The sequence below is a fragment of the Malurus melanocephalus genome, unplaced genomic scaffold, assembly GCF_030028575.1.
Source record: "Malurus melanocephalus ecotype Western Australia unplaced genomic scaffold, MMel_1.1 scaffold_466, whole genome shotgun sequence".
Taxonomy (NCBI): Eukaryota; Metazoa; Chordata; class Aves; order Passeriformes; family Maluridae; genus Malurus; species Malurus melanocephalus.
This window is the reverse complement of record NW_026623698.1, coordinates 207,173-215,288: the sequence shown is the minus strand read 5'-3', so window position 1 is coordinate 215,288 and position 8,116 is coordinate 207,173.

Genomic DNA, 8,116 nt, shown 5'->3' with positions numbered 1-8,116 from the left:
CAATTGTACTGGGATTTGCTTTCCCTTCCAGCCTTCCTAACTGGTTAACAATGTTGTACTGTGTTTTTACACTCTTCTCTGGTGGTAGCAAATATCAAAACTGGCAGGAAGTCAATCAAAGAATAAAAATGCTGAGTTCTGTTTGTAAATGAGTRCTAGTGTTTCCTTGTAGGTTCAGAGTCCTTTGATGGCCTTTGGATTACCAGCTTTGTAATAAATGATCCCTTGGCCAGCTCCTTTAATTTCCCTTGTCTCCTTCCAAGCTGTTAATGGGGGTTCGGTTCTCAAAAAAGGAAAGGAAAAAAAGTATCAGGAGGGGAAGGCTGTGACTCCCTTTGGAGTCAGGCTGGAAAAGACCACCTTGGCAGGGAGCTGTCTRTCCTAGCCCCGAAACTAACTGTATKTACCACAAAAAAAACATCCTTTGCTCTTTCAGGCTACAGAGAGCCAAGATGGGGATTTGGATAAAAGGGTGTTCAGAGGCAAGCTAAATGAAAACAGCTTTATTTGCTGTTTTCCTCAAATTTGGGGATTAAATACCATAAGCCTTGTCTTCCCCACCCATAAGCCCTCCTGATCCCAAAGTTTTCCTGATCCAGTGTCCCAGAGTATCTTGCGATTTTGAACATTTAGTGTGCAAAATAATATGGTAATACTGACAAATTGTAGCGAAAGCAGCCAAGAGACTGATACAACAATATAAGAACTTGTAGTGTGTTGTGGACCTGGCATTTAAGATTACCTGGAAAAAAATGTTTTAACAACTGTGTGTAATAAATAACAGTTTGATTAACCCTGTCTGCAGGGAGCACCAGGGCTGCAGCACTTGGATGGGCTGTGTTTGGTTGTGAGTGCCTGTGGGGAAGGTGGGGTAGTACTGAAGTGACAGCAGCAGTGTCCTCAGATTCACCCTTTGGATGGGAAAGGAGAGCTTGTTGCAGGAAGRGCTCCTTTGCACAGATTGTGCCCTGTTAAAAAACAGCACTCCTAAAAAATAGCATCCCATTCTTATCCATGTCCTCATAATTTCTCTGTTCCATGGGGAGGGAAGGGTCATTTGTACTGGAAACTGCCTGGCTTGAACTTTTCATACTTTGTAACCACCCCCTTCCAGTTCTGGGAATAGTTCCTCATGATGGTCTACAASATTTGAAGCAAAAGATGTATGAGGAGCCAAGGTAGCCTGGCAGTTTGTGCATTGTTTTATCTGYATAAATCTCTCAATTCTGGCTTTTCATCAATACCTCTCCACTGCATCAGGTATAAAAGATCTTTTTACTTTGTCATTTTGCTTCTGGAATCTGTTCTGAAGGCCCCACATGCAGTAGCAGACACATCTCTGTGGTCCCTCTGTCTCTCAAAATGCTGCTGGGCTGCATGAAAAGTGTCCTTTATTTCCAATTTACCTTTGTGCAATGAACCCAAGGAATGTTTTAAAGAAGAATGTAAATGGGAAGCAATGATGTGGCTGTGATTATGTAGCAAGASTGGCATTTCCATGGTAAATAAGTGCAGGTGGTGGGTTTGTGAGGGCTCTTTCAGTGTCTGGTATTTTCTCCTGAACTTCCCAAAACCAAGAGACATGGCTCCATCTTCTRAGAGGACTACAGAGAKGTCCCTGAAAGCAGGAAMAGTTSTGTTCCACTGTATGYTTTTTTGTATGATTTTATTKCAAAAATAKGAAATTTWAAMCMRRSMWYYMWTRWWWMTMTKWWRMKSYKYTYWTWWWWWWTMTSYKMTWTTTTYTTACAGTTGTCTTCATAATCTKCAAGAATTTTGGTAAAATTCTAGGAAAATGTTGGCTTCTGTTTACATCATGCAGTTCAAGTGTTTTCTTCATTGGAATCATCARATGTTCACAACTCTGCATCTCACTTCACTTGCACTATCAGTCAAATATCTTAGTGAAATGTAACTGTTTGAGCTGGGAAAAAAAATCCCCAATCTTTGCTTCATTGCAGAGTGGAATTGCAGAACTTGTTTGTGCTTTTGAATTCTTGTTTTGTACCCTGATGAGCATCTTTTCACCATGTCCTTTATGTTCTGTTTAATATTGCAGGACCCTGATGGCACTAAAACCATCCTGCCTTTTCTAAATTATTGACAGGTACACAAATTGCATACAAGCTACATGAAAAATACATGGGGAGCTAAATTTACCTAAATGGAGGAAAAACCTTGTGCTGCAGCTGGGCTGAAACTGAGGAGACAAACTGAACTCAGTACCAGGCTGGAGACACCATCTATTGCCAARTGTTAAGAGACTAAAGACTAGCCACTGGAACAAGTAATAAACAAGCAGTATTTATCTTTATTTATAAGGATTAAACTCTGAATACAGTAAAAAGGTGTATAAATCTGATATCAGAAAGGACATCTTAGCAAACCACCAGGAGAATACAGTTTTTGTTTCATACCTATGCTAACAATACTATCAGATGCATGGGCCCCATCTGTTTGGGGGTTGTTTTCTTTTTCTAYATATATTATAAATTGTTCTTTCTCGTGAGATCAGAGTATTTTCAATAGCACAAATACATCATAGTATTTGCTTTTGAACATTCCCTCACCTGTGGCCCTCTCAAAAAGCAGGTATTTGTGGCTGACATCTTGAAGACTAATGTTCTTTTAGAGGGTGTGTCCTGGGTGCAGTAATAGTGGCTGATATGGGGCTGTGTTTTGGGTTTGTGCTGAGCACAGGTTGATAACTCAGAGATGTTTTGTTATTGCTGAGCAGGGCTCACACAGAGCCGAGRCCTTTTCTGCTTTTGGTGCTGCCACRCTGGGGAGGGGCTGGGGGTGCCTGGGAGGAGACACAGCCCGGACAGGTGACCCCAASTGACCAAAGGGACATTCCAGACCATGGGACATCGTGCTCAGTGTATAAAGAGGGGGAAGGAGGAAGGGGAAAGGTTTAGAGTGATGGTGTTTGTCTTCCCAAACGATGGGGCCCTGGAGATGGCTGAACCCCTGCCTGCCCGTGGGACACAGGGAATTCATTCCTTGTTTTCCTTTCCTTGTGTGTGTGGCTTTTGCTTTCCCTGTTAAACTGTTTTTATCTCAACTCACGAGTTTTCTAGTTGTTACTTTTCCGATTCTCTCCCTGATCCTGCTGGTGAGGAAGTGATCAAGCACCTCTGTGGGTCTTGGTCCATTGTTTCAGGGGCCAACTGTGTTCCCCGTGAAGGAATTTCTGTCTCAGGGCTTACAAAACAGGTTGGGAAAGAACCATGACAGAATTTTTATTCAATGTTTTAGTTGAAATCACGAAAGGACTACGCCCTGCAATACAAGAGTGAGTCTGGGAAAAGGAGGAAAGCTTATTCTTGCAAAAAGAAATAACAAAACCACACCCTGAGATTAAACTATTGGAAGAAAAACTTGTTGCCAAAAAATAAAATGCACAATATATCCTTACATTAAACTCTTTGTGAGTCAAGGTCTCAAAATGCAGGCAAATCTCTGTGAGAACACAGTRCAACTGGGTTTGTTTACTGCCTGGGGATGATTTATTGGGGCATTTGTGCACACAGGTAAATATAGAAGCCTTGTGGCATTTGATGACCCTTTGGGACATGCAGAAACTCTTAAGCTACAGGACTGGGATGTGCAAAGAGCACAGGTTTCTGTGCCAAGCTCTCGACACAGAAGTTACTGAGTTGTCACATCAGCTAYCCAGAAAGGCCCAAGAATTGTTCCAGGCTTGCAATGAGAAAAACATCCAAGCACAAACGAGAAATGGGAAAGATTTTACTGATTTTAATTTTCATAAAGCTTATTGGTTTATAGTTTTGACAAGAACAAGGGCATGGTAGTGATTGTGAAAGGCACATTCTGGTAACTGGGAGGAAAGCAGCTGTGTCAAAACTTCATTTCAGTGCAAAGATAGATGAGACATTTGACTGTGATTTCAACAGGATGTGTTAACACTTGCTTTTTCAGTCTGATATACAAGATCTTTGAAGCTGTCCTAAAAAGCACCTAAAAAGCACCTAAAAAGCACCTAAAAGGAGTCCTTTGCAGCTCCAACATTTCTGCCATCTGTATTTTGTCATAAAGGAACATGTTAGCGGGGGGTGAAACTCTCCTTAAGACTTAAAATCAAGTCTTGCAATAGTAGAACTGCCTTGCAAAAGCACAGGATTTTTTCCTGAAAAAATGGAGGATGTGAACCTTCACACCAAAAGATAAAGCCCCACTAGAAGTCAGAAATCAGAGGTACAGTATGTCTGCAGAAACTTTAAAAGCATTTTTAAACTGCTTGTCATTAAATTATCAGGACACACTTAGAAACTTTTTAATCCCTTCAGAAAAAAAAAAAAAAAGCAAAAAAAACAGGCAAATGAGATAGCCTTAGACTTTTTCCCCTAGTTTGTTCCTTAACTTAGAACCTAGTAGACATATTTTTTAGAAATTTAACACTCTGCATTTTCATGGGACTAACACATTAAAATATTCCTCCATTAAAAGACAAAAATAACTATTCTTGAAATGCTAAGCAAGTCCAGAGGCTTGCAACTATTTTCAGAATCCCCTTTTAGAAGCTTCTACATCTGCTACATAAAAATAGCTGTGAACTTAGGCTCTTGTATGTTCATTCACTGAGCACATCCAAAGAGCACATTAAAACTACTTGTTTTTGCAAAAGAAGAAAACCAAAAACTTTTTCAAATGCTTTTATCGCAAGAAGAATTTWAAATTTATTGTTACTATAAATATATATTTATATTTGCATTTGCTGGTTTCCAAATATAATGGAAAGGGAAAGGAATATCCAGAAACAGTCTGTTGCTGGATGAAATCTAAGGATCTAACCAGCATCTTTATTCCTTTAAGTACAGCAGAAGTGATGAAATTTTCAGTACTACACTGAAATAGCTCACATAAAAGCATCCATGTCTGGGACAAAATTTAACTCTCAGGTTTAAATTAGATTATTTAATCTAAGTCCATTGTTTCAAGGGGCCGACTGTGTTCCCCGTGAAGGAATTTCTGTCTCAGGGCTAACAAAACAGGAACTCTGGTGGCTGTTGGCAGCATTGTGAGGTAAATTCAGTACCAARGTGTTGGGGGTGTGCATTTAGAATTCCCGAGTACTGATGACTAGGAATACCCTCAGACAAATGGCAAATGGTGCCATTTAAAGTCCTGGCTGTTGAAATAAAAGTTGAGAGCTGTTGAAGAGCTTAAATCTAATTCTGATTCACTTTAGCACTCCTGGCATAACCCAGATCAAAATGAGTTCAATGAGCTATTGGCAGCCCCTGTGAACAGCTGTTTAAACTCACCTTTTAGCAYACTAGACATAGCCCAAATCAGGGTACCCTCCACTAGAATTAGCATTTCTCTACTTCTTTGAACATTGGGCTATAGACATGGGCTTGCTTGTGCTCCGTCTCCTTAGCCAAACACATTTTACATTCTGGCTGCAAGAAGGTGCAATTCTGTGCAAGGGATAGGAGGAACTTGAGGGTGGCACAACCTCCTCCCCCCACCCTTTAATCTTACTTTCACACCAGAACAAAATTACTCCTCTTCTTTGACAGAATGAATTATTTGAGAGCATAAATGGAAGCATCACATCTCAGATGAGGACTACAGGGTGGAGGAGCATCTCTATAGTCTCAGGGATTAGTCCAAGGAAGGGGGAAAGGGAGTGACAAACACTAAGATGGGCACTGTAAACTGAAGTTGCTCTGAACTCAGGATATTTTAATGCTTTATAAAATTTAGTCTAGCCTGTTGTCTTTATATGAGTAACAATGGGTTGCTCAAAGCACTGTCCTTCAACCACTCACATTGACAGATGCTCTATAGAATTTCAGGATCATTTATTATTTGTGCAGGCAAACCCCAAGTGGTCCAGGGGCATGTGTAACAGTGTAAAGAGGACTCTTATGGCTGTTACTAGGTATCTGATTTAAACCTTAGGAATTCTGGCTCAGCTATCAGTTTGCAAAGCCCCTGTTAGGCTAACAGTTCTCTCAACCACTGTAGTCTATATTTGCTTTTCAGTGTAGGGGTTAAACTCTTTAAAAATTATTGCAGGTGGACATTGCTTAAACTCARTGTCTACATCTTACATCTCACCTGTGTTGATGCCCTTGGTGTGTTAACAGATTGTTAAGGCAATGCCACAYTTTCCTTCTTACTGAGACACACGTCAATCCCTTCTGATCCAAGTATCCTTCCCTGGGATAACTTGCTCATTGACTGTAAATGGAAGCAGCAGCAGAGTTAGGCTGGAGCACAGCACTTCCCAGGCCAGCCAGCAGGTCATGGGAGGTGATCCTGCCCTTCAGCTKAGTCCTAGTGAGACACATCTGSAGTGCTGTGTCCAGTTCTGGGCTCCTCAGGACAACAGAGACATGGAACTCCTGCAGGAGGTCCAGCAGAGCCCTGTGAAGTTATTAGGGGACTGGAGCATCTCTCTTAGGAGGAACAACTGAGGCAGCTGGGGCTGTACAGCACTGAGATAACTGAGAGGCTACTCTGGGCTGAGTCACAGTATCATCACAGAAAACCTTCCTCACAATTATAAACAAGCCCTTGTGCTCTTGGCCTTCCCTCCTGACTTCGAGCACTGCCTCTGGGCCTCTTTGAGTATTTACCATCAATGCAAATATCTCACAAATGCAACTCCCTGTGGGAGCTCCCCATTCACCTGCAAAAATTGGATTTGTTACCTCATGTGTAACAAAGTAATTACTCAAGAGAGACATTATCTATTTCAGATTGTACAAGCCTGGTGCTCCATGATGTTCCACAGATCAAGCACCCCAACTATCAGAGCTTTTTGCTGGAGCTTTTTACTATTTATAAATTTTAGCAAACAGAGGGATTAGTGTTCATTAGTTACAAGTCACATCCTTCTCTTACTAATTAGTATTTTATCTTTTATTGCTTACTGATTGTCTCACTTCTCGTGGTAATTAATCCCATGCTCAGTGTTTCTCTCTTTTTGGGCTGGTGKGTTTTTCGGGTTGGTGCTCTGTGAGTTGGTTGGGATCAGCCCCTGTGGGAATTACCTGTTACCTGGTTGGAGCCAATTTCAACACAATTGCTGAGTTGTCTCCATTTGTTTTTCCGTGTCTTGGGAGTTCTGCCAGATCACCTTGTGTCCCCCAAGATCTGCATTCTTTGTGTGTACCACGGGACATCCACAGTGTCCACAGTGGTAGATCCTTCTTCCTAAGCTTTGCCAACCTCCCTGGGATCACTGAARGTCTGAGAACATCAAAGCCTATCCAGCTCCAAGCTCTAACACGGCATTTCTACCAACAAGTAGTTTGTTTTTGATACCTATATGGTTTTAAGTCAAAGTTACGGGATGCTTATGAAGCCTATTGATGGAAAACTTTATATACAATATAATAGCTTTTTACATATCATCAATATACAATGTAACAGTATATTTTTCATTTATTTTCATATACTATCACTAATAGCCTTTTCATATATTAAGTTTTCATATAGTTTATTATCAGCGTGCAGTGTATCAGCTAAATATAGCCATATATTCATATAGCCATATATAGTTTATTCATTCAGTGTATCAACTGGATGTAGTTAAGCCAATTGCTTAATGCTTGGACAAGTTGAACCGCCAAGAATATTTCAAAAAGTAGATAACTATAATGCACAATTAGATAAGTAGATGCTACATTAAGGAATAGTAGCCTTGTATTTCCATACCCATATGTAATGGCGGATATAGTGACAGTGACAATGTTAAGAATTATTTACTGTATAAATATAAGGGCACAAGCAAGGGTAGGTGAATTAGGAGGAAAGATCCCGCTCACCTCCAGCTGCAATAAACAAATCCCTGCTCTACAGACACCAGTGTATGGGGTTTTATTTCTAGCATTTTCGGGCATCATTTTTGACATCACTCACAGCTTGTTGGTGGCTCTCTGTTTCATTAACTAAGTCCCGCTTCTCATTGGCTAGACTGGAAAGCAGAGGGGAGATCAAACCTCAGAGAACAACCTTTCTTACGAAAATCTTATTCCATATTTCCAAAATGTTTCCATTTGACGAAACATTCCATATTTCGCGGCCTTCACACCCCCCGGACGCCCGCCGCGGCCCCGATTGTTTCCGGCTATTTCCG